At 42.5% G+C, this 27,594-nt stretch overlaps 1 long non-coding RNA gene across 1 annotated transcript; it reads right to left on the bottom strand.

Moving 5' to 3' along the window:
• Positions 1-2,615: 2,615 nt before the first annotated feature.
• Positions 2,616-27,215, bottom strand: LOC109552337 (uncharacterized). The gene is made up of 3 exons (XR_012333386.1): positions 26,425-27,215; positions 18,777-18,853; positions 2,616-6,458 (listed from the first exon to the last, which is right to left on the bottom strand). It is a non-coding gene; the product is annotated as an uncharacterized lncRNA (long non-coding RNA).
• Between the last annotated feature and the right edge of the window lie 379 nt (positions 27,216-27,594).

Raw genomic sequence — 27,594 nt, 5'->3', positions numbered from 1 at the left:
GGAAGATCCCACATGCCACGGAGCAATTAAGCCCACGTGGCACAACTACTGAGCCCACGCGCCACAACTACTGAAGCCTGCATGCCTAGAGCCTGGGCTTCGCAACAAGAGAAGCCACTGCAATGAGAAGCCTGCGCACCGCAACGAAGAGTAGCCCCCGTTAGCTGCAACTAGAGAAAGCCAGCATGCAGCAACGAAGACCCAACACAGCCAAAAATAAATAAATTAATTAAAAAAGAAAAAGAAAAAGAAAATGTTAATGAAATCATGGTACCAAGGAATCATAAGAGCTTGGTTCCCACCGCACCTGAGTTCATGCGTCACAGTTGAGGCTGTGAGCTTGGTTCTCTGTGAAGGACATAAGATGGGAAAATTATCATCACAGAAAGAAAAGCCAAAGGGGATACTGTTAAAATCAGAGGAGAATGTGTGTAAACGAGACTCCTTTGTAGTAACGTGCTCCTACTTCATTTATTTTATCTCTTTGATAACAGTGAGGAGTTCGTGGGTTCAAATCTGAGTCCATATCTAGGCTCTGAGTGGTCCTCTTCTCCTTCTGATGGATCCAAGAGCTAAGCTAATGGTGGCTGCAGCCAGATGAACTTTCTCAGATGCTGTGCCAGCTCTATGGGCCACCAGCAGTGCATGAGGTACCACCCCCCAGCCACCTAGGTATTGGCAGTGGTGTAAGAACAAGAGAACAGGGCGTTTATTGTAGAGACATGTGGTAAGAAGGAAAATAGATGCGTGAGCCCAGCCCTGGAAAGTTGAAAGGCAAGGCCACACCTGAGGAGAAGAGGGGGATCCTTAGTAGTTGGGCATAAAGGAGGCTGAAAAGGGGGAGCCTTCAGAATCCAGGACCTCCGGAGCAAGTCCTCCCTCTATTCCGTTTCTCTTTGTATCAGTTCAGGCCTCTGCAGGAAATGGTTGGCATTCCTCAGCTGGGATTTTTGAACAACTTTTAAATGAAGGAATTTTTTGCAAAAATGTAGGCAGAGATAAGGAACCCACAAGAAGACCCCAGAAACTAGCAAGCGTAGGAAGCCATTGTCACTCCCGGGGCTACAGGAGTAAGGAGAGGAGATGGTGGTCTTGGAGCCTGGTGAAAAGTTGCTGTCTTCTAAGGACTGCCTGGCGGGAACTGTGGCCACAAGCGAAGGCAGACATCGCCAGACCTGGGGTGTGGGAGGGAGGGAGTGGGATGATTAAATACTGTGACCTCTCTCTCCTCCAGTCTCCAATCTCCTGCCAGTTGCCCCATTGGCTGAACTTGAACCCAGCTAGAAGCCAGAGGGAAAAGGAGCCTGGTAATGTACTCATGGAGGTACCCAGGAGACCAGGGCAGAGATGAGTAGAGAATGCCTCCAGGGTGGGATGAGGGCAAGGAGAGAATAACCAGCCCAGCGTTCTTGCTGCTTCTTCCTCTAACAGATATCTGGTTCCTTCCTTAACTCTCTAACCAAGTTCCAGAGAGTGAGGCTGACTCAGTTAATTACTGTGGGCCCTGCTTGGGTAACACTTTTTTCTACGGGTTGCTGGCCAACCTTGGGTTGGCTGCCCTTGAGTATTTGGACCCTGGCTTCCAAACAGTTCTGGCCAGAGGAGGAAGCACAGGTCTGGCGGCTCAGAGCATGACCTTTTCCCTCAGTGGGGAGTGTGGTCAGGGCAGTTTCCCTCAGAATTGGCTGCAGTAAACTGGACTTGTCCACTCGCCGTGCCAACTCTGCAGAGCCACCAGCAGTGCATAAGGGCCAGACTTACATCCACACAGCCCTCCCAGAAGGTTCCAAGTTTGTGTGGTTACAGCTGGCCCATTTCAGGGCCCTCTTGGAAATGTTTCTGGCTGTAAAGGCCAGAGCCTGGGCTGGATGGGCTGACCTGGTGTCTGACCCAGAGTGGGTATCCAAGGACCTCAAGAATTTACCTCATATCAGAACTTCCTTGGGGCTCTTGCATATATAACCCAATCCATGTACTGTTTGGAATTAGTCAATCAGCATATATACTCCTCAAGTCCAAGGATTTATCCCTTTCACCTTTTGTCTTCCTCACAGTTTCTCATGTAATGTTGGGTGCATGATACCTTCAGGGGCATTTCAATGTAAACAATTTACTGACTACTGACTGGGTATCATTTATGTGCTCTTGGAGCTCTCCTCCCCGTCCTTGAGGAGCTTCCAGTCTGCAGAGGGAGACAGAGCATAGACAAGCACAGTGTGCTAAGGGCTACGATGGAGCTACGCAATAGGATCTCTGCATCACAGAAAAGCCTAGAGATTCGGAGAAGGCTTGCTGGGGAAGGCAATGATGGACTGAATCTTGATGGATGAGTAGGAGCTGGCAGGTGTAAAAGGTCAGGCAGGGTATTTTAGGCAAAAGGGAAAACATGAACAGAGGTATAAATAATAGACAGTGATGATGATGATGATGGTAATAGGAGCTGAATGTCTTGAGGGCTTCCCATGTACCAGGCTGTGTTCTGAGAACTACACATGTATTATGTCACTTAATCCTTGCAAAATCCCTATAAGATAGGAACTAAATTATTTTAATTTTACAAAGAGGAAGCGAAAACAGAATAATTAATGAACTCACCGAAGGTCTATGAGCTGGTCAGTAGCACAGCATGACAAGGAAGGCAAGGGCCTTGAATGCCATGCCAAGAAACTTGAACTTTATTCTGTACGCAGTGAGGATGCTGAAGCACTTTCAGCAGAGGAGTTGCCTGGTCAGATGAGCAATTTGGAGAGATTTCTGTGACTACAGTGCAGACAATGAAGATGAGGGGAACACGATCAGGGGGAGAGATTAGCTATCAGGCTGTTAGGAGCCAGTTCCAGCTGAGAGCTGGTGAGGGCTAGCTTCTGATCCCCTCTCTATTCCTAAGTAGCTGAAACCCAGCCCGCCTTTCTGGAATGGATCAGCTCTACTGTCCCTTCCACATCAACAGTGCCAGGAGCCCGGAAGGGGAAGGGAAACGTCATTGGTGTGATGGATCATGCACTGGTCCTTAGTGTAAGTCCCGGGGGAGACTCACCCACTCCTCGAGGCGCCTCATTCTCTCCACCTCATGTAGGGAGACCACTGCTACAGATCACTGGTGTCTGAGCACATTTCATTGGACAAGGAGAGGGGAATCCACTGGGTTGAACCAGTTACAGGTCAGAGCTGATAGACAGCTGGTCTCTTGGGATCGTCTTCCTTCCAGAGGGTTGGGTTTCTCTTGTTCAGGGAACACTGCAGCCATCTCTCTCTTGCTCTCTTATGCTCCTTCAGCCTCTTATTCCTTGCTGTGTAAAGGTGGGACAGGCCAGGGGCTGTTTTTACTGCCCCCGTCTGTGAAGCCCAGACCAGCTCTACCATGGGCAGGCCTGCAGAGGCCCTCCTGCTCTGCTCCTGAGCATGTGGGCTCTTTTGTTTGCCTGGCTTCTTTCTGCATTGGTCTTTCCTCCCTACCTGAGATGTAAGATCTGGGATTCTCAGGTGGGCTGACAAGGAAGGGGCAAAGGAGGCCACTCAGTCAGCTTTTGTTACCAAGTCAAACTTGGGTCTGCTCACCTGATGTGCAGTAGAGCCAATCTACTAATACCAGGTTGTGGCAAAGGAAAGCGCAGTATTTATTGCAAGGCATTCAGCGTGGGTCCAAGCAAAGAGAACAGGCAGCTCAGGCTCAAAAGACCCAAACTCCCTGATGGCTTTCAGGGAAGAGTTTTTAAAAACAAAGTGAGGCAGAGGGTTGCAGGGTGCTTGATCAGCTCATGGACATTCTTCTTATGGGTTGGTGGTGAGGTAACTGGGTAGTATTTCCGTAGTCAAACATCATCAATCTTCTGGTTCCAACACATCTGGGGTCTACATGCTGGTGGTCTGCATGCAGTTAACTTCTTCCTCCTGGTAAGGGTTTTAGTATCTGCAAAACAACTCAAGGATATGGCTCAGGACATTATCTATAGCCCTTGAGGAGTAACTAAAAGTCCTTGACTTTGCTTTATGGCTAAACTCTTATTATTTTGTCTTGCTTGACTGTTCTGTTTCTGCTTTTTTCTCACTTCTCTGATTAAATTTGCTCTTTGGAACTTGGGGAAGGCCTAGGAGGCTAAAGCTTTTCTACAAACAAGAGGTGGGGAACATGGGAGTTCTGTCCCCGGGAAAGCTCCATGAGGTCTTGCTTGGTTTCACTTTGAACCCAGGCTCCAGGTCACGTAGACAAAGGAGTGCTCCATGTGGCCCAGTCTTCATTAGTATTCACGGCCTCATAGCAGTAAAGGGTGTTCTTTAGCCAGACTTTGCCCCACACTTGTATTTCCCTCAGAAACCTCATGGGCTGGTAGGAGGATGGGATACTATGTCCAACCATCTGCTTTGATAGGTTGTTGAAAATACACACCCCTTTCCATTTATTCCTTATAATACTTCTATAACTAAGTATTCTCATTCCCATTTTACAGATGAGAGAACTGAGGCATGATGAAGTTAAATAACTTGCTCAAGGTTTTATAGCTAATTACTGTCATAATTAGAATCAGAGTCCCAACTGGTTTCTCAGACCCTCTCCACCATAACCAGCAAATGAAATAAGTAAAGCAAAATGTTTTCAAGGAGCTGGTTGGGAAGTTATTCCTAACAAGATATTACCCTGGTTGTCCTTTTAATATTTTTATCCTCTTCAGGTAAAAACAGCACAGGTTTGTAATTTCAACTGAAAGATCTGTTCCCAAATGGAAATAGCCATGACATCTTTTTATACAAATATATATGCATCCCTCATGAACTGATATGTTTTTACCAGCCTGCAAATACTGGAGTGAAGTGGTTTTAGGAAAATTGGTTTGGGCAGCACGTGCTTTTGAAATAAATGTATTATTGTTATTTTTAAAATCCTTTTCATAAAAGTCCTTAGTCAGAGATTTACTTAACTGAATTTTCCTGCAGAAGTGTTAGATATTTCTGCAGTTGCAGCCTCTCAGAGTACAATCACCATGTATTTTCCCAGCTGAGGTGAAAAAAAAGTAAAAATAATTCCACTATCTCAAGAAAACAATTATGTACATCTTGGTGTATTTATTTGCAATCTTTTTTCTTATGAATTCTTTCTTTAAAGCATAGTTGCCATAAATAACAGTGTATATACCATCTTATAGCCTACTTTAAAAAAATGTAATATTAACTATTTATTTACTCTTTAATATAAATGGTTCATGATCACCATTTTCTCATGTGGGTACGAGACTTTTAAACCATTATGTTAGACAATGTAGACTGAATTGTTTAAACCAATATCTTATTGTTGGCCATTCGAGTCTTGTTTTATAAACAATACAAAATGTTTTCATTTTTTTAAGATAACCTTCCAGAATTGACTTTATTGGATGAGAGTATAAACATTTATTATTGCTCTTTAGATATATTGCCAAATTGTTTTATAAATAAGCTGTATAAATTTATTTAGGCAGTTGTACTTTTGAAAGCACAGTTTCTCTGTACCCTCACAAGCACCAGATATTATCATGACAAAAATCTTTTTTTCTTCACTAATTTTACGTATAAAATAGCACCTCACAATCATTTTTAGTCTTTATTTCTTTGATTATTAATGAGGTTGGTTATTTTCCTAGGTGTTTGTTTACTAGTTGTAAATCTTTTTTTGTGAATTTTGGGCTCATGCACTTTGTCCAGTTATTAACTGGGCTCAAATTAAAAAAAAAAAATTATGTATGTAGTATATGGTATAGGATTTTTTCATTTATCTACTAGAGAGATAGTAATCCTTCCTCTAATATATGCTGTGAATAGTTTTTCATGATCTGTCATTTTTTCTTTCCATGTTGACTCTTTAATAGTGTGTATCATTTTAAAAGAAACAACTACAAATGGAATTTTTCAACAAGGATAGCTGGGTCCATGAGGTATCAAAAAATCATGTCACAAAAAATAGGAGTGAAGAGACTATGTAGCATAACTTGGATAAGACCCGGGGAACAGGACCGCGTTCTTCACTTATGTGAAGGGCTGCTGTATTAAAGAGGAATCAAACTTACTCTGCACAGTTGGAGAAGGTATAACCAGAGTAAATGATGGGAAGTTGTAGGTAGTAAATAATAAGTGATATTGATTGTGTTCTTTATGCCAGACTTTGTCAGGTATCCATTAATCCTTAACACTTTAAGGGAAGAACTACTACAGCTCTTTTCCAGGGAGCTTATGAGACCTGCCCAAGGTCATATGGACACAGTGGCAGAGCTGGGCTCGAGTCCAGGTCGGAGATGGAGCCCAGAGCCCATGCTCTTTCCACGGACTGTGTGATGGAGGCTGGTCCCTTCCTCCAGGAGGGCCTCACTCTCCTCATTATAACATGAGGGCTGGAGCAGATGCCCTCCAGGATCCTTTCCAACTTGAGTGGGGGAAGGAGGAAATGCTGGAGGTCTGTAGCTGCTGTTCCTCACTGGCTCTCCCCAATCCTGATGGACCAAAGAGAAGGTCAGAAAGAGAACGAAATATCTTTTAAGTGCTTTCTACTAAGTGCTTTCTACTAAGAAAACAAGGCATCTGGATTTCTATTAAATGCTCTTTCTATTAAGAAATGCTGCTTTTCTTTTCAAGTGTTCCCATTCAACTTCCTACAAACCCTGAGGCGTTTGCCATAAAAGGGAACAAGGGAAAGCCCTATTTTGTACATGAAATAGTCTGAGTGAGGGGTCCTGTCTTTAGGTCATATGAAACATCAGAATTGCCTTTAAACACAGAGAACCCAATCCTCCAAACTGTCATGGCCTTTCTGGAATTGTTCAAGTAAATTGGTTGCTTCTAGCAGGAAAAGTGTGATGTGGTTCTTATGCCATGCTTAATTAAAAACAAACGAACAAACAAAAACCAGCTCTAAGTGTGGGACGGAGAGCAGAAACACAACCCAAGCAGAGCACAGAGGAGACTAACTGAGAAGTTGTTTACATCTGAATGAGCTTCAGTTTTCTTATCTGTACCTTGGGGATAATACCATCCTTCATTGATTCTAAGACACGTTTTCTTTTTAATTTTATCGGCTCTGAAATTGGGATGTATAGATTAAATGGTGGGAATTTTTCTTTCTTAGTGGTCCATAAATCAATGGTACTTCTTATAACTGAAGACGTCTTACACAGGGTTTTGTGAATTACATGAGATAATATATACCTTATGCATTCACACAGAAGGTAAGGTTTATAATAAGTAGGCTCAGAGAGGTTAAACTATTTGCCCAAGGTCATACAGCTGATACATGGTAGAGCTGAGATATGAACCTAGGTAGTCTGACCCCAGTGCTTGTGTGCCTGACCAATATGCTATACTGACTCTCATGTTAATTGGTTTATTATTTTTTTCCCCTGCAGTATTATAGAGTTTTAAGGGGGAGGTAAATATGGGTGCTTAGTCTTAAATTTTGGGCTCATCTTGGTGTATCTCTCATGAATGCTAAGATTCTTCTGTACAAACCACTGTAGTATAGTGGTTGAGAGTGGGGCTAAACCAGTCCTAGTATTGCTACTTCCTAGCTGTGAAAGTTACTTAATACAATATCAGTGTTCTTATTTGTAAAATGGGCATAATAATAGTATTTTCTATATGACTGTTTTAAAGTGAAATAAATGCATATAAAGCATTTGCACAGTGCTTGACACAAAGTAAAAAATATTTATTGAGCTATTATTTAGCTAATAATAATAATAATAGCATTATTAGAACTAATAATATAGCATGACTAGAATTATTTTTATTTACTATATATGCATCTTTCGGGCCCTCCCAGCCCAGGTCAGATCCTAGAGCTTACACAGCGGGAGGGTGGGAGAGGCTCATTTGGCTTAATGGCCTTTCCTGGGCTTCTGGAATATTGGTGAGGCCAGACCTGGATCCTGTCATTTAATAGGAAGAAAGCTGGCAGCAGTGTCACCCCTGCGACATTTTCCATCCTTTAAAGCAGAGACAAAGGACACTCATCCAAAGAGAAAGATTAGATAAGGCAATTTGCCAATTCATGGAATTCATCAACTGTTCTGTCCTTTTCCTTTCCAAAGAGATATGTCCCCATCTGCCTTCTGCAGACAGTGTCTGGGCAGGCCAGCCTTCCTGTCTGCAGAATTTCCTGCTGTGGGAGACCCTGCCCAGCACCTAGGATGCCACTGGAAGTCAAGGTAGAGGGCTGTTTCTGCAGTTAACTGATGTACCTGCAGTTTATTTCTGTTCTCTTGGTCTCAACAAGGCAGTTTTGAGGGCTAAGAGAGAGAGGCAGAGGCAGCTTTTGATGTCAGAGTTCTCCCACCTACCTGCCTCCCACTCCACCCATCCTGCTGAGCCCTCCCCACACCCCCAGCATAAGCAGAAGAAGAGGGGGGCGTGATTGCCAGCTGGGAGGAAGCAGCACTCAGAGCTGTGTCTCCCTCATGGAGCACCTGCAAAGAAGCAGGTTCTAGCTTTTCTAGCCTGTGAACAGTGCTGGGCTGCTTATTCTCTAGAGCACTCAGTTGGGAAGCTAGGGAGGAGACGAGGGGAGCCTTCTGCTTAAAAAAAAAAAAAAATGCATTTTATTATAAATGCATTGCTTGTTTGGAGATAAAAAAGTATGGGAATCTCTAGAGTTTAGAATGAAATTATTCTCTAATGCCATGTCCTGAAGATAACCACTGTTAACTGTTTGGTGTATTTTTTTTTCACTGTGCTGCAATGCTTTTCTCACTTATGGTTATACCTCAGACATCTTTCCAAATCAGTACATATAGGTCTATTTCATTCCTCTTACTAACTGAATAGTACTACATGGTTTAGGTAAAACATTCTCCTTTTAGCTGGTGTTCCTATTAATGGATACTTGATTTGTATCCTTTTGTTGTTGTTATTGTTGTGATAAACAAAGCTGCACCAACCATTCCTGTAGATATTTCTTAGTGCACATATGTGAGAATACCTACAGGAAGAATTCCTAGAAGTGGGATGGCCAAGTCAAAGAGTTTACACGTTTAAAATGTTGAACTATATCACGATATTGCACTCTAAAAAATTTCATTAATTTGCATACTTTTAAGAGGGTGTTCCTTAACTTTCAATAGCTCTTACCAGCATGCAATCTGTGAACTGCTTGAATCAATAGCTCCTGAGTTCTCTAGAGATTTGGACAATTCTCAGTAACTCTTTCAGTGCATGTCAACACACTTTTCTGTGTGCCTGATATGGATGTTATGATAGGCATGGGTATTCAAGGTTGTCTGAACGTTGAATCACACTCCATACCAATCTTAGATGATTTTACAAGTAGGAGAAGAGACAAGTAAATGAAAATTAAAAGATAATGTGTCAGGCATCAGGATATGAATAAATACTGAGAGAGTGTGGAGAAATGAGTAACTGCCTCTTTCTGGGGGGCCTTTGGGGAAGGCTTCCCAGAGGAAGTTGGTCTTGAAAGATGAGTAGGAGTTCTCCTGGTAAAGAAGTAGAGAAGGGCATTCTACGCAGAGGGAATAGTATGAGCAAAGGTGGGGATGCTCATGTGCTGACTGGGGAATGGTTCCATTGACCTGTGTGGGATGTTTGGGAGCAGTGGTGAGAAATCAGTTGAGAGAGGTGAGCCATGTTGCCACAGGAAGGAGAGAATGTTCAGATCAGGTGGAGAAAGGCTAGAGGGCAGAGAGCCTGGAGTCAGAAAGAGTGATTAAGAGACTGAGACTGACTGAGGCTGGCATCACGGTGATTGTACACAGGACAGAGAGGAGAGGGCAGGAGGAATGGGGAATGTTTGGACATATTCCTCCGATCTTAGACTCAGCCTGGATTGGTAAGAATTGGGCCTAGAGGCTGTCATCTGGGGCAAATTTATTACACTGGATGGCTAATAAAACTGTATTGATTTCATTTTGCTTTGCAATAAGCAATCCTTCTGCTGGGACAAATGTCAACTCTGATGTGTCCAAGTGGAATGAGCAATAAAACTGCTAGCTTGGTTCAACTGAAAACTGCTGTCTCAGGCCCAGAGCTGCTTGCACTCTGTGATGGGCCAAGGTGAGGCCTTTATTTATCTATAATTCCCTTCTTGATTACGAGCCCTGACACTGACCCCGGATAGAGAGATTGGAGAGGATACAAGTGGAGAAAACCAAAGGTGAGGGCAATGACCTTGTGAAAGACAAAACCAGGAATTAGCATGGACTCATTCATTCATTATCAACCTGTATAAGAATTTACTCTGTGCACAGCAGAGTGCTGGCCATTGGAGACACAAAATCTCTGTCCCCCAGGGACTTGGTCTAGGACCAGAGCCCAAAGTGCTTATGAATGGGTTGGTCTGGCCTGGTCAGATCTCATCTTCAGTAAGACAATGGAGTTTGAGATGTTTGTCCTGGGAACCCTTCTCTCTTCTCCTTTTCTCCACCCCAGGCTTCCCCATGGTAGTGGGTTTGTATCATCCTTGTTCTTGGTTAACTGCCAGCTCGTGCTCATTAGTGCATCAAATGATGATCAGAGCATTTCTAATTATAGCTTAAGGCAGGATCCATCCCGAGCTTTCTTTTCCAATGTGTGTGAGAGAAACCCTGGGAAAAATAGTTGATCTTGGTTCTGGCTGGTCCCGGCCTGACTGCTCATTAGCCTTGTGACTTTGGAAAAATCGTTTAGCTTTTCTGAGGCTCATTTTATTTACCTGAAAGTATGAAGCTTCATAATTCCTGCTCTGCTCTCCTCATGGGTTGGTTGGAAGGCTTAGTAGGATGTGAATGTGCTTTGAAAATTGTTGAATGCGATACAAAAGCAAAAGCCTGGGCTTCCCTGGTGGCGCAGTGGCTGGGAGTCCGCCTGCCGATGCAGGGGACACGGGTTCGTGCCCCGGTCTGGGAAGATCCCACATGCCACGGAGCGGCTAGGCCCGTGCGCCATGGCCGCTGAGCCTGCGCGTCCGGAGCCTGTGCTCCACAACGGGAGAGTCCACAACAGTGAGAGGCCCGCATACCGCAAAAAAAATAAACAAAACAAAAAACAAAAGCAAAAGCCTGTGATGACTCCCTGTGCTCTCTGTTGCTCAGCGACAGAGACCTAGATTGTTACTGCAGGGGGCTCACAATTCACAGGCCACCCCGTTCTTTACCCCAACTCTCAAGGGAGTGGACATACCACACTTTGGTTCACCTCCTCCCATTCAAAGATGGTGGGATCTGAGGCTAACGGGGTTGAACTAATTTCTCCCTAGAAGATACCTGTGTGAAGGGCAAGTTGAGTGGGACTTAAAAAGGAATCCCTGAAGATTTCTATGTAGATGGCAGGATAAGAGTAATTACACTTGAGCTATAGCAGGAGAGATTAGCTCAAACACTGGGACAAATAAACTGGTTTTAAGGGCTGGGAGACACTGGACTCTGCAACCTTTGAACTTTCTAAGACCTAGGTATTTCCCCTTCTGACCTACTGTGTGACTTTGGGTAAGTTGCCATTTACTAAATTACCAGGGGTTTCTGGGCCTCAGTTACTTCTTAAGGCCAAAATGAGGGCTGAATTGAATCTCCTTTTCAGAAACTTGTTCTGATATGAAAGATGGTGGCAGCTCTTTTTGTTTAATTTAATTGTGGGGTAGGAGATAAGTTAGGTAACTAGAATCCTAGTATCCTGCAAAGCCCCTCTGGAGAATTCACTTTGCAGATAGTACAAAAACTTGGTAAAGAACTAGTTAGTGATTCTGAACTGAATATAACTGTTGAACTGCTGAAACGCTCTCATTTGTGCTTGGCTGGAGGACATAAAAATGACTTTTAACACGCTGCATATAACCATCTTGAGCTTTTCCCCACAAAATGTTTGGTAAAAAGAAAATTTTACTTAATCATTCAGGACAAAGGGAACTAGTAAGAGTTAGAGAAGTATGCTTAAATATGATAAAGCATGTCTATTGCCGGTTTCCATTGATTGTTCACATCAAAGAGGGAGAGGCTCCTGTCTTGTCTCTCTCATCAGGAGCATTGGTGCTGAGACCTTCCCAAGTCACAGTCATTGAGTGACATCACAGAGAACATAATTATGGTTGACAATGACGCAGATGATGATGGTGGTGATGGGAGCTGACCTTCTCTGGAAATGTGCCATGTGCCAGGCCCTGTGCTAAGTGCTTCACGTGGAGGGCCTCACTGAATTCTTATCACCACATGATGCGTTCTTAGCCTCACTTTACAGGTTCAGAAACTGAGGTTAGGTAAGGTAAATACGTCGCTCAAGGATGCCTTTCTAGGAAACGAGCGAACCCAGGCAGTCTCACCCAAGAGCCAACAACTAAATATGTTGTTTCTTAATCTGAATTATATTCTAGCTCCTGCTCTAATCATCACTGTAAGTTATAAGATATTTGAATTACATTGAAGCAGTGTATGGAGATGTCCTTTCTTTTAATGCTGCCAGATGACCGACTTTTAAACCTCCCTGAAGAGAATCTCTAAGCTTTCAAATCAAGGAATCTTATTGGTTGCAAGATAAACTTGCTGCTAATTTTTGGAACAATCTCACAATGTAGGTACTATTATCCCATTTAACAGATAAATTGAGGGTCAGGCAATTTAAGTCAGTGTTTCTCAAACTTTAATGTGTATATAAATCACATGGGGATCTTGTTAAAATCAGATTCTGATTCAGTAGGTCTGGCTTGCCGCTTGAGAGTCTGCATTTTCAAAAAGCTCCCAGGTATTGCCGAGGTTGCTGGTCAGGGGACCACACCTTGAGGAGCAAGGTCGGTAACCTGCTCGTGCTGACATAGCACAAAAGAAGGAAATCCTTAAAGCCTAGTCTCTTAACACTCTCTGGTGGCTTCGAAGGTGTGGTATTGGTAGTATTGAAAAGACATGGTTGCCCTTTGTCTGGTGGGACAGGCGGCTAGACAGACATCTAGACTTGAATCTGGCTCTGACAGCTCAGGCCTCTTGGTCATGCCTATCTCCCCTCTGAACCTCAGTTTCTCTCTCTGTACAGAGTTAAGGGTGAATTACATGACTTCTAAGCTCTCTGAGTACCAGGGCGAATCATGAAGACAAGTGCCTGGGGTGCAGGCTGGAACCCTGGGTGGAAAGATCTTTCCCTAAAATGGGAAGATTGAAAGGAATCACTTTAGAATACACACCATTTCTGGTGAGCTTCCTACTCAGGATCAGTAGAAAAAACATTTTATCTGTGAGAAAGAGAAATGATTAATGCCTCTTAGTGAGCTGATTTTCTAAGGGACTGTGATTTAGTACCAGAAGCCTGGGGAGCTGGAAGGTCAGACTCTCCAGGATGTCATTTAAACAGTAGGGAGGGAGCAGCAGCTGGATCTCTGTCAATCTGTATGGCCTGCAGGCTGTCCTGGGCTTTTAGTCCTACCTGGGGATGTGGAGATTTCCTTCTCCGACCATCTGAGGACAGGGTGCCTCATCTCACATCCAGGAGCCCCAAGGCTCTGCTCACTGAGGTATACAGCAAATGCTCAAGTTTTCAAAACTCTCTTGTGGAGAGCTAGAGAGTGTGTTTAAGGAACTGAAAATGACCCAAACAGAGAAATTTCCTGTGTGATTCATTCCTCATTAGGGATACTTGGGAGGGCAGGTTTGACTCTCTGGGACTGGAGCCAGATGGGGAGAGGCCATTTGTATATCTTCTTTGGAGAAATGTCTAAGTGTTTTGCCCAATTTTTAGTTAGGTTATTTTGAATTGTAGGGGTTCTTTACATATTCTGGGTATTAACAACTTTTCAGATATATGATTGGCAAATATTTTCTCCCATTTCATGGGTTGCTTTTTTACTCTGCTGACTGTGTCCTTTGATGCACGGAGATTTTTAATTCTAATATAGTCCAATTTATCTCTTTTCACTTTTGTTGCCTATACTTTTGGCGTCATATCCAAAAAAAAAAAAAAATCATTGCCAAACCCAATATCATAAAGTTTTATAGGTCTAGATCTTTGATTCATTTTGAATTAATGCCATTCTTTTGCATGTTTGTATCAGTTATCCCACTACCATGTATTGAAAAATCTGCCCTTTCCCTTACTGAATGGTTTGGCACCTTTGTTGAAAATTTCTGGACTCTCTATTCTATTCAATTGGCCTGTATGTCTGTCTTTATGTCAGTACCACACTGTTTTGATTACCGTAAATTTGCAATAAGTTTTGAAATCAGGAAGTATGAGACCTCCAACTTTGTTCTTTTTCAAGGTTGCTTTGGCTATTTGGGGGCCCCTTGATATATAAAATAAATTTTATGGTGGAGTTTTCTATTTCTTTAAAAAAATGCCGTGTTTCCCTGGTGGCGCAGTGGTTGAGAGTCCGCCTGCCGATGCAGGGGACACGGGTTCGTGCCCCGGTCCGGGAAGATCCCACATGCTGCGGAGCGGCTGGGCCCGTGAGCCATGGCCGCTGAGGCTGTGCGTCCAGAGCCTGTGCTCTGCAACGGGAGAGGCCACAACAGTGAGAGGCCCGCGTACCGCAAAAAAAAAAAAAAAAAAAAAAAAAGGCATTGGGATTTTGATAGGGTTTGCATTAAATCTGTAGCTTGCTTTGTGTAGTATTCACATCTTACCTACATTAAGTCTTCCAATCCATGAACACGGGATGTCTTTCAATTCATTTGTGTCCTTTTTAATTTGTTTAAGCAATGTTTTGTTGTTTTCAATGTACAAATCTTTCACCTGTCTAAATATTTTAAAGGTATTACTTAATCTTTATAACGCCCTAAAGAGGTAGGACTGTTACAATCTCCATTTATAAATGAGAATACTAAAGCACAGGTTTTAACTTGCCCATGGTCAAATGGCTAGTAGGTGGAGGGGCTAGGATTCAAACCTTGGCAATCTGGACACAGGTCCTGTGCTCTTAAATGCTTTACTATATTATTTAGACAACTTTTGGAATCCTGCAGAGGGAGATGACAATAAGGAAAGCTCTTTCAATAACTCCAGAAAGGCTCAGGAATTGGAAATACCAGAGGCCTCACAAGGTAGAAGTGAGGGATGAGGCTAAAGACAGGATTATATGAGAACAAGGAAAACCACCATATTCTCTTCTGCACCTTAATCAACTAGGCAATCACCTCTCACATCCCAGCAGGCAAGGGGAAGCAGTTTATTCTTTGGAGAAATTGAATCATACTCGTTCTGCACTCAAGACAGCAAGGGCAGTAGAGGACAGGCATCTTACTGAAAGCAGTGGAATTAAGTGAAAGTCTACATGTTGGACAATGAGGCACAAACCCTCTTACTCCCACTGGGCTACTAGAAAGCAGACTGTCAGACAAAGATGGAGTGTAGAGGAGAAAAGAGATGAAATTAGAGGATGAGTCAACAGATCCAATAGCTGAGTAACTGATGTTTCCGTAAGAAATGAGAAGGAGAGGGAAGAAAATTATTCAAGAGATAAAATAAAAATTCTAAAATTGAAGGATGTTTGCAGATATAAATAATTCAATGAGTGCTCAGAAAAATGAATTAAAAAACCCCGACCCCAGGCATTTTATCATGGAATTTCAGAACTCCAATTGTAAGAGGTCAATTTTGGGGGCCCATTTATTTTCTATTCCACTGTTCTCTGGAGTCACTGTACTCTGGCAATTAGCCAAGTTAAGCAGAGTAGTCAGGACCCTAGCTGCAGGTCACATTTATGTGTACTGTGGGATAAATGGACAAGAATGGAGATATTAAAATATGCATATTCATAACAGTCCATTGGCTGGAAGAGACATATGGACTGTAATAAGTACCATGACACCTGCATACATCATTGAAAGTTGGACTTAAAGGGTTTATAATGATGTGTCAAGTTTTTAGGAGTGAGTAGTAATACACCCTACTTCCTTGTCCTGTACAGAGCAAAGTGGGCATAGCAGTTTTCCTTGGATTGATTTTTCTTCTCTTGCTATCTTACATTGGTTACTGGGATACTGTCTGAAGAGAAGATCCTGGGACACTCATAACTATCCTTATAAGATTCTGTCAGGCTAAACAAGCCCAGGTTCTCTATTTGGACTTCTACTTGAGAAATGACTTGCAAAGATGTAGTTCAGTCTTAAAAAACAAACAAACAAACAAGCAAGCAAGCAAACAAGCAAAAACTTTTAGGGATTATTTGAGCTCTATCTTTGACAGCCAAGGCAAAAGGAGCTGGGAAGGTTCCCTTGATAAAAGAATTGTCTTACTGTCTTATCAAGATTCCCTTGATAAGAGAAGGGAGATACATCAAGTAGAAATATGATTTAAGAGTGCGGGCTGTGTTGGTTATTCAATTATTGTCACTCAGCTCCAAATCCAAATTTCTATACTCTGCTTTGTGATGCTGGGGCTGGATCTCGGCAAAACATTTTTCTCCTTTGTAGGTTGGCATCTTTTTAGGTTCCGCCACTAGGGGGCACTAGAAGGAAGTTGGAAGGCAGGAGGAGGGGAGAAGTGACTTCCTGTTTGCTTGTGGTTCTTGTAACTATCATCCCAGTCATAGCTCTTTGCCCCAGTGGGAGTAGTTGGTTCTAGCCTCCAGCTTCTTTCGGAACTCCCTGCCCTAACCTCATCTTGTTCCATCAGTGGTAGCAGCAGCAGCCAGGTTTGCCTCTCCCGGAGGTCTGAACCTAGCTCCGTGAAGCGCCTCCTTTAGTCTCTCTCTTTGCTCCCTCAGCCTTAGGGGTGGTAGCTTCTAATTGCAGTTACAATCTCTGGGTACCTCAAAGTTCCCTTTTTGCTGTTTCAACCTCCCAACATCTGTCTAACCAATTCCTTATATTAAGTTCCCTCTGTTGAAATGCTTAGAGTGGTTTCTGTTTTCCTGACAGATACACAGACTAAGTAAAAATGGATCTGTAGACACGATCTGGTTTTCTTATCAGATAGCTGAGAAGTGCTGTGTGATCCTTCTGGATAAACTTCTTATCCTTCTCTCACTTCTGATATATAACACATGATTTAGTAACTTTTAGAATATATAGTTTTTCAGAAAGGCCAGATGTTACCTGGTCTGAGAAAAAACAGTAATAAGGAGGGATATTGACCCCTTTCCCTTACTGCTCACCTTTGGAATCTGGCCACTGGAATCTGAGGGAATGTGTTCCTTCTATATAGTTCTATACTCTGTTGCATGTGAATGAAAACCCAATTCAAATTAGAGTGAGCAAAAAGAGGCAATGTATTGTTCATGTACTGGAAAATCTGAGAACAGAGCTAGCTCCAGGTACTGCTGGATTCTGGCATTCAGACATATTAAGACACAGTTCTTGCATGTCTGGGTTAGATTTCCTCTACTGGCTTAATTTTCAGTCAGGGTCTTTCTTTCTTTCTTTTTTAAATGAAGTATAGTTGGTTTACAGGTATAGTTGATTTACAATGTTGTATTAGTTTCTGGTGTGATTCAATAACAGCAAAGTGATTCAATTATATATATATATATCTTTTTTTCATATTCTTTTCCATTATGGTTTATTAAAAGATATTGAATATAGTTCCCTGTACTATACAGTAGGACTTTGATGTTTGTCTGTTTTATATATAGTAGTTTGTATCTGCTAATCCCAAACTCCTAATTTATCCCTCCTCACCCCCTTTCCCCTTTGAAAACCATAAGTTTGTTTTCCATGTCTGAGTCTGTTCCTAGTTTGTAAATAAGTTCATTTGTATCATACTTTAGATTTCACATATAAGTGATGTCATATGGCATTTGTCTTTCTCTGTCTGACTTACTTTACTTAGTATGATAATCTCTAGGTCCATCCATGTTGCCTCAAATGGCATTATTTCATTCTTTTTTATGACTGAGTAGTATTCCACTGTGTATACATACACACCACATCTTCTTTACACATTCATCTGTCAATGGACATTTAGGTTGCTTCCATGTCTTGGCTATTACAAACAGTGTTGCTATGAATATTGGGGTGCACGTATCTTTCCAAATTAGAGTTTTCTCTGGATATTTGTTCAGGCAGGGTCTTTCTATGTGGTGGTAAAGGTGGCTATACAGTTTGCTCTTAGAGTCTTATGTCATTCTTAGAGCTGTGATTCTGAAGTGAGATCTCATCTCCCATCTTCCATTTTCAAACCTCATAGACATTGAGCTAATTTGTTATGTTTGGGCCACATGCCCATTTGTCAAGTAATTACCATGGCCAGAAGGAAAGAATGGAACAATTGGCTGTGTCTGGTTATATGTCCATCTGCCCCTAGGTTGGAGGACCAACAGATGCAGATAGAGAAAGGGGCTGGGTGAATGAATGGTGGTGATAATAGCTACTCTTGTTTATCTCCTTTAATATACAAAACTACCCTGTTATGGTCTGAATGTTTGTGTCCCCCAAAATTCATATGTTGAAACCTAATGCCCAGTGTGACGGTATTTGGAGGTGAGGCTTTTGGTGCCTAAGTCATAAGGGTGGAGCCCTTCTGACTTATAGAGACCTCAGACAGCTCTCTAACTCCTCTACCATGTGAGGACACAGCAGGGAGGCACCGTCTGTGAACCAGGAAGTGGACCTTCACCAGACATTGAATCTATCGGTGCTTTGATCTTGTACTCCCTAGCCTCCAGAACTATAAGAAATAAATGTTGTTTATAAGCCACTCCATTTATGGTGTTTTGTTATAGCAGCCCGAATGGACTAAGACACTCTCTATGGGGTAGGTATTATTAAATCTGCTGTAACCCATTAAGAAATAGAGGCTCTGGGGGGTTAAGGTATGTCGGCTTGTGAGTGGGATTCAAATCCAAGTCTGATAATGCCCCAACTCTGATAACGCCAAAGCACCTGCTCTTTCCATTCTGATACACTGCTTACCCCGTAAAACCATGTTCAGGAGGGTCACGTTGGAGAAGTCATATTTGTTTTTAGGTCCTGGAGTTTTGGCCTCTGACCTAGAAACAGAAGACACAGTCAGAAGGAATAGAGAAGAAGTGAGGAGTCAAGGTGGGAATGAGATGTTGGAGTCCAGGGCTTTGGCTATGAATGTGGTTGGGAGGATGCCCAGAACTTTGAGCAAAGACTGGTGTATAAAGAGACTGTCAACTTCCAGACGCTGCTTGCTTAAGAGGTACGGGTGAGTTGCTTGGCTCAGGGTGAGCTTGTTGCTTTTTGGTTCAAGATGAAGCCACAACTTCCCTTGACTTAACTGACTCCAGTTGGCTCTGGCTTCATTTTAGTCCCAAGGTACCTACATGGAGCTCTCTTCTTTCAGCAGCTTTCCCCCCTCTGACTATTCCTTCCCTCATCCTTCATCTGAGCATCAGGATGAAATACAATGCTCTTGGGGAGTATGGGTGTGTGCCTTCCTGAGGTGTGTACAGATTAATCACAAGAGACATGCATTCCATCTCTCCTGGGCAGAGTTGACCTTTGATACTCAGCCTGATTTTCCCCAGTTCATTATAACAGGTTCAGGGATAAATTTTGATATGAGGAAGCTCTGATTCAGAGAAATGAATACACAGGTGTAAAACCTATTCATTATTTAATCAGCAAATATTGAGTCTCCAGCATGTAGCCGGTCCTGTGCTAGGCCCTGGGATGGGTGGGGGCAGAGAGGAGAAAGGACAACAAAAATGTAGAAGACTAGTCCATGCCAACGAGAGCCTTTCTACCTAGCTGAAGACTTCAGGACAAGAAAAACAGAGAAAATATTTGAGGTTGATATGATCAAACTTAATGTCTAAAGTGCTCATTCATTGGACAGATCTTTACTAGATGTCTACTATATGCCAGACACTATGGCAGGCACCGGTAAACCAGACACGCAACTATTTTCCTTGAAGAGCATATATCTAGAAGGAGATGTTTACAAGTAAGTAAAAAGACCATTGCAAACATTTATTGATGTTTGCTAAGTGATGGGCACTAAACGGGGTTTTCTCTTTTGAACTGAGGCTACCAAGATGGATAAAGACAAAAATCTAATCCTTTAACCAGGTTACATACTAATGGTGATGAAAAGCATGTAACTAGATATATTTTTCATGTGTCTATGAAATGTGGTTGATAGAAGTATGAACTGAATACCATGGGAACTCAGAAAAAGGGAAATGTAACTTTGTATTATATAAAGCGTCTGTAGCAAAAGTGAACCTGGTTGGGAAGAAGGGATGTTTGGGACGTGAAGATGGAGGAGTAGGCATTTTCCAGATGGACAAGACATTATTTACAGAGGGAGCAGTGTGTGGACTATTACTGCAATATGAAAAATTTATGGGGTGTTTGGCCCCTGCAAGGAGCTGTCCAGGTTTGGGGTAAGGATGAGTGGAGGGACATGAAAGCAGAGAGGCAGGGGCCAGGTCATGAAGGCCCCAAAGGCCATGTGTTAGGGAGCTTGGATTTTATCTAGATCACAATGAAGAATCACTGAAGCATTTTAAGATGGAACATGAGTTTAATGGTTTTGAAATGTAAGAGGAGGATGAACTTGAGGCAAGGAGATTAGGGGACAATTTTAATAAATCAGATAAGAGACAATGGTTTGGCAGTAGGCATGGGGTTGAAGAGGAAGGCACTAAGTCTAGAAACATTTGGGAGTTAGTATTTTCGGGACTTGGGTTGTGGGGTGAAGGAAGAGAAAGAATCTAGATGATTCCATGCTTCTCACTTGGGCAGTCAGGTGCATGGTGCTGCCACTTTCTGAGATTTGGAGTTTGGAAGATGTGATGGTTAATTTTATGTGGCAGCTTGGCTAGGCTGTGGTACTCATTTTTTTGGTCAAACACCAATCTGGATGCTGCTGTGAATGTATTTTTTAGATATGATTAACATTTAAATCAGTAGACTTTGAGTACAGAAGATCACTCTCCATGATTGAGGTGGATGGGCCTCATTCAATCAACTAAAGACCTTAAGGAAGGAGACAGACCCCATGAGGAAGGAGACCTTCAGATGGCCTTCAGACTCAAGATTGCAACCTAAACTTCCCTCAGACTCCAGCCCACCAGCCTGTCCTACAGATTTTGGCCTTTCAGCCTCCACAACTGCATGAGCCAATTCCTTAAAATAAGTCCCTCTTTCCCTATATATACATCCTGTTGGTTCTGTTTCTCTGGAGAACCTTGACTAATACAGGAAGATGTCTTTTTATGTAAGTCTGTGACTCAGAAATGCTTTACTGAAACAAGGGTTCAGGATTTTTGAAAGAGAAAGTGAAATGCTTATTTTTGTTGTTTCTGCCAGGGGATATTGTGGTTCAATATTAATGTTGTTATTTCTTCCTTTGAGTTGTTGGACAATATGTCCCTTCTAGGCTGTTGTATATTAGAGAAAGTGGGATATACTTGTGTAATTCTCACCAGTAATAAAATCCACTACACACAATAACTTCTAATGAGTTTAGTGAAGCCAGAGTTGTCTGATGGTTTCTTTGGAAGTTATACAGATGATTTTTATCTGTAATAAAAGGTTGGAAATGCTTCTCCAAAATGTGTATCATTTGAGTTGTGTCGAAAAAGATACAAGTTCAAGACTATTACTTTACTCTTATTACCTCTCTTGGGGGGAGAAGTGGGTCCTTCAGTGGGTTATGGGAGGTGGGAGAGTAGATTAGATTCTCCTACAAAACTATAATTGGAGAGATTTGGGACAGGGAGAACGTTATATGACTTCTTGAATCTTTACTATTTCTTAATTCATTTTATTTTCTCAAGAGCAAAGATTTGGGTTCAAACAAAACTAGGTCCTCCACTTACTATCTTCGTGACTTTGGGCAGGTAAATTTATTGTTTCAAGCCTCAGCTGCAATGTCAATAAAACATACCACTTATGGCTTTTGCAAGGATTCACTGAGACGTTATTTACTAAGTACCCTGTCCAGGGCCTGGTGCAGAGTTACACTCAAGTAATAGAAACTGTTTTTATTATTCTTTAAATTTATTTGTTCCCTCATAGGCTTTCAAATTCCAGATTCTCCAGGATAGTTACATGTACTTGATCTGTTGGACTTTGCGGAATTTTCTCCTGTCCAAATGGAATTAGTAGATTCTCAACACCTAAAAATTTCTCAAGAATGAACGGACCTGACAGGAAGTAGACATGACATCTTCATGGTTAAATGATTCAAGGTGAAGAAGAAATCTTATTTCATGAGGAACAAAACTGAACCTTCATGCATATCTCCCTTTTCCCTCTTTCACATGGCCAGCTTCTACTCATTCTTCAAGACTCAGGTCAATACCACCTTCTTTTAATTAATTAATTAATTTATTTATTTATTTTTGGCTGTGCTGGGCCTTCATTGCTGCGTGTGGGCTTTCCCTAGCTGCAGCGAGCGGGGGCTACTCTGTTGCGGTGTGCAAGCTTCTCACTGTCGTGGCTTCTCTTGTTGCGGAGCACAGGCTTTAGGGGCACAGGCTTCAGTAGTTGTGGCGCAAGGACTCAGTAGTTGTGGCACACGGGCTTAGTTGCCCCAAGGCATGTGGGATCTTCCCAGACCAAGGCTGGAACCTGTGTCCCCTGCATTGGCAGGCGATTCTTAACCACTGTGCCACCAGGGAAGCCCAATACCACCTTCTAATGGAGCCTTTTCTGTCCTTGCCTAGCTCTTGTATTTCAGCAGCCTCCTAGGTCTTCCTAATGCACATCTCTAGGGAGTAGCAGTGCAATTTTATTCTATAAATAAATAACAATGGGTGGCCCGTGTGTTTACCCTATAACAACACTTATTACCTTGCTTATAATCACCTTTTCTCTTTTTTGTATCTCTTTCTAACAGGGAGCTCTTTTAAGGGCATGGACCATATTCAACTTCCTACCTCCAGTGTCTGGCACAGTGCCTAGAACATTGTCTAAGGAAGGAATGAGTGGATGGATGGATGCATGAAAATATGCACTGAGTTACAATCAGGACCATGTGATAAATATAATTTCCCACCACTGACTGTCCAATTGTGTCTATATCTCCCCCAAGTACTACTGAGGGCACTGCCATCTGACTGTAAAATTTATGACACTTAAGAATTCTGCAATTCCGACCTCAGGCTCCTCCCATCACAGTCGGATTCAATAAGGCAGCTTCTGTGTGCAAAAGTAGGATGAGGTAGGGGGACCATGTGTAGAAATTGTGATTAGCTTTTAATGAGGATAACCGTTCAGAATATCAAGTTGGTTTGTATTCTCATTAGCAATTCTCATAAATTGTTTGAAATGCTCATAAAGTCAGGATTGCAAATTTAGAATGAATCACTTATACCTTGACTTCCTGTTGACTGGAGATTTTTAATTGCATCCTTTCTCATCAGAGGTCCCCATACAACGCCAGCCTTTATTTTTATCCCCCAAAGACTGGAAACCAACCAAATGTCTCCATCAAAGAAAACATAGAAAATAATGCTACTTAAACCATCTGTATATGGCTGCCTCCCCCCACTGGGCTCTTTGAGGCAGGGGCTGGGTCTTAGTCATCTTCATGGCTTAGCACGAGGCCTCAATAAATGTGCTTTGAATGAATGAATAAGTGCTCGGACACTTCGCTCTTCTTGAAAATTATGGAGCCTATCAAAACCACAAAAATGAGTCCCAAGGTAGGAGCTAAATTCACCCGTGTCATTTAAAAAGGGCTGCAATAAATCAAACAAAGAAAATCCCCAAGCAACTGCAGGTTCCTTTTCCTCTATTGCTGGTTAGATGGAATGCCCTCATGTGTCTCTCTGTTATATCATTATAGTTACAGGTCTTTCAAGGACATTCTATTACTTTAAAAAATAATCTTAGTACAATTCATACTGGCACCTCCAACACCCTTCTTTTCTCACCCTGGCTTCAGGGGGCATATAGAAAGTTTGAAGAGACAAATACAGACCAAAGGATGGGAAAGTAGGGAAGTGGCCTCTCTGAATTTATGAGATGAAACCTTGCATTCCATCTATTACAATCTCTACCTGTGACTCATGTGGCTTAAGAGCAACAGGGATGGAAGAGAAGGTGCAGGGTGTGCCCAGGGATTAGTCTGAAAGTCCTTGTTGGATGTATTTCCATTCCAACTCAGAGGCCCAGTAAAAGAGAAGAGCCATAAATGGAAATATTACATGGTCTCAGCTTTAAGAATGGGCATGACATAGCCTTTCTCATTTCTGGGCACAGGCTTATTTTTCTCTTCCCAGGATTTGCTCCTACCATTTTTGCCTGTAAGGCCAGCTTGTCTATCAATCTCTAAATGGAACACTGCCACTGTTTTAAGGGGTTTTGTAATTACACAGATAAGTCAAAAAGAAAATGTCAGGTCATACTGAACTGGGTGTTTCAAGAACATTTGTTCTCTCTTCATTGGACATCATTTATTCAGCAAACACCCTGTATATTAAGCTTTTGCTGGGTGCTAAGAATGTCAAAGACAAATGAGACCAAGTCCCTGTGATGGTTAATTTTATGTGTCAACCGGTCTGGGCCACTGTGCCCAGATATTTGGTCAAACATTATTCTGGATATTTTTATAAGAGTGTTTCTGAATGAGATTTACGTTTGAACCAATGGACTTTTAGTGAAGCAGATAGCCCCCCATAATATGGGTGGGCTTCATGCAATCAGTTGAAGGCCTGAATAGAATAAAAGACTGATCTCCTCCCCAAAGCAAGGGGAATTTGCTAGCACACCACCTTCAGACTTCATCTGCAAGAGTGACTCTTTCTGGTTCTGTAGCAGACTGCCTCAAACTGCAACTCTTTCTTGAGTCTCCAGCCTATAACCTCCCCTATTAGATTTTGGATTCACCAAGCCTCCACCATCACATGAGCCAATTCCTTCAAATAAATCACTTTCTCTCTCTGTATACACACACTATTGGTCCTGTTTCTTTGGAGACCCTAACACAGCAGCTGTTCTTAAATACCTCCCTGTCTCTTGAAACAGACATGCAAACAAGTAATTCTAATCTGGTGTGAAGACTGCCTTAAAGGTTGGTCGCATGTAGAAAGTGTAATGAGAGTACAGACAAAGAAGTGTTTGCATTTCTCTAGGGATGCTTTGGGAAAGCTTTCTAGTGGATATTTTCTAGGAGAGCAATATCTGAGACAGAGAGATCAATATGTAAAGACCAAAGGGGTGAGAAAACACTGTGTTCTGAGGACCATCTATGCTGGAGGAAGTGGTGCAAAATAGAAATCCAAGGTGTGGCAACTGAGCAAAATGCTCAAAAGTTAAGAAAAAGCAATAACATGACTATGCACATCTGTGGACACACAGATGCTCCTTGGGGACAAGGACTGGAAAGGAGCTCACTGTGCAGTAGAGTCCCATGCCAAAAACAAGGCAAACAAATGTCAAGACATCAGTCCTGTCAGACCCAGAGGAAACTGGCCCGCCTTAGAGAATTCCAGAGCTGGAGGGAGAGACGAGTACACGCAGTGGCCCTGCCAAAAGCACCTATGACTAGAGTGGCCTTCTCTGTGTGACACTCCGGGGCAGAATCTCACTGCGAATATTTGTTAAGAAGCACTGACATTTAATACACTTTGCTCATTGTCTCAAAGCCATTGGTGCATGGTTTAGTGAAGCAAGGGCTTATTCTTCCAGCTGTGATTATGTAATGTAAGTAAATAGGCTTTAAAAAAAAAAAAGAAGAAGAAAAGGAGAGGGAAACTGCAGACTATTAAGCTACAGAGCCAGTTGAAAATTCTGCCCCATTTTCTGAGGGAAGCCAAGGAGAAAAAGCTGAAAATAGATACTGAGAAGGAAATGATAGAAATGCGAATCAGAAGATCCACCTCTCTAGGCTCCACACGTCTAGGCTAGAGCTTGATTAGAATTGAAAGTAGAGTCACTCAACCCAATTATGATGAAGTGACTGTAATTAGGTTAAGGTAAATTTAGAGTGTAAACATTTCAAGGATACCTAGACTTGTATCAGTTTCCAAGTGGAGATGTTAAGCAGAGAGTGAGCACTGCTCTGAGAGTCTTATTCATCATGAGGATAATTGAGAGCCTGGGAGGAGTGTTTTGTCTTAGCATGGTCCCTTCTGAGCACCTATGCACCACTCCTGCGCCTGTTAGCTCCCCCTAGTCCTTATATTTATCTCCTGTACAAAGGCCCTCCCTGTGCCGGACTCTCTGCCTTGCCTGGTTTCCATCCATGGTCTACAGCAGTGATCGCCCGTCATCTCCAGTAACACCCCAACAGACCTTTCTCCTTTCCAAGGCCTGCGCTCTGACAGAAGCAATTTTAAATGACATTTCAAAGTAAATTGAATGGAGCTTGTAACAGCAACATTACATGATTGTACCTTTTGTGGTCATGTTTTCAGAGCCCATGGCATATAGAAAAGGGCTTTACTTGGTAAACTACATCCTGTGGAGATGTCAAGGAGAAAATTCAATTTGCCTTCAGTTGGCAGCGCCAACGGTATCTATCATGCCCACAGCACACATTTGAAAGCTCAAGCTGCACGAAGAATCCACGCTGACCTTAGAGTAACTGTGTGTGTGCTCGTGGGGTTGAAAATGACTCTGGTATATGGATACCAACCTCTCCTCATCAAGGCATCATGGAGGAACATGAAAGTATATGGGTCATCAAATATAACTTTGTTTTATCCATGTGAAGATTAAGACTTGATGACTGAAGGTTTTGCAACTAACTGGTTGTTTGGTCTTAGACAAGCCACTTAATTTCTTGGAGCTTCTGGGTCCTCATCTGTAAAACAGGGATACAGAAATTGCCTACCTAATGGGGTTGTTTTGAGGCATTCAAAGTCCATGATCATCCAACCATTAGTGGCCTGTCTTGTCTTGCATCATTTCCCAAAACAAACCCTTTGCTCTATTTAAACTGGCGTGCCCAGGAGATCTTACACATGCCATGTCCTGCTCACTTGGTTTTCCCTTCCCGCAACGTCAATTCCAGTTTTCTTCTGCTTGTCCAAGAAGTACAAAGCTTTCAAACTCAGCCTGAATCCCATCGTTTTCATGAAGCCTTCCTACACTATCTTAGCTTTGATGATTGCTGCCCCCTTGAACTCCTGTAGCCTCTTATCAAGTGTTTAATACAACCCACTCAGACAACTTAATGTTTTGTGCCTATAACATAGATATTTTAAAAATAACTCCTGCTGCAATTTCACTTCTTGTTAATTCTGTGTATTTTTCCATAATGTTTTCTCTAACAGGATAAGACCAAAAGGCTAAAATGAAGAAAGGAGGAGGCTATGACCTAAGGAATGTCCCTTTCTGGAGGGAAGAGAAAATTGGAAGACCTTCTGGTACCGGGTGGAAGAGAGGTGAGAGAGTTCAGATGCAAATGACTTTCCCTTCCTCTCTCTGGGATCAGATATTGAGGATGGTCGTGGACCAGTAGACAGGATGATAGAAGCATAAAGATAGAAAATATATGAGCCGGTGTCCTGCTTTCCTCACACATGCCGCAAAGACACTGTAACCCCCATGGGGCAGCCCAGAATTTGGCATGGCACCCCGGCCTGTGAGGTATCCAGATGGTAGGGTAAGAATTGCTAAAAGAATTGCCTAAGAGATGGGCCTTAGTTCTCTACTAAGGGGATGCAGAAGTTATATGTGGTCCTCAGGCACTGGGGCACTTGGAAGATGCTGGCTATTGAGCTCAGAAGGCCAAGGAGGTTGTTCTTAATAGAAGTAAAGAGATACTACGGCAGAGGGCAGGGCAGGCCACCCACGCTGGGGA

This window comes from Tursiops truncatus, chromosome 8, assembly GCF_011762595.2.
Source record: "Tursiops truncatus isolate mTurTru1 chromosome 8, mTurTru1.mat.Y, whole genome shotgun sequence".
In the NCBI taxonomy this organism is placed as follows: domain Eukaryota; kingdom Metazoa; phylum Chordata; class Mammalia; order Artiodactyla; family Delphinidae; genus Tursiops; species Tursiops truncatus.
The sequence above is the reverse complement of the archived record's forward strand: the minus strand, read 5'-3'. Positions and strand labels throughout refer to the sequence as shown.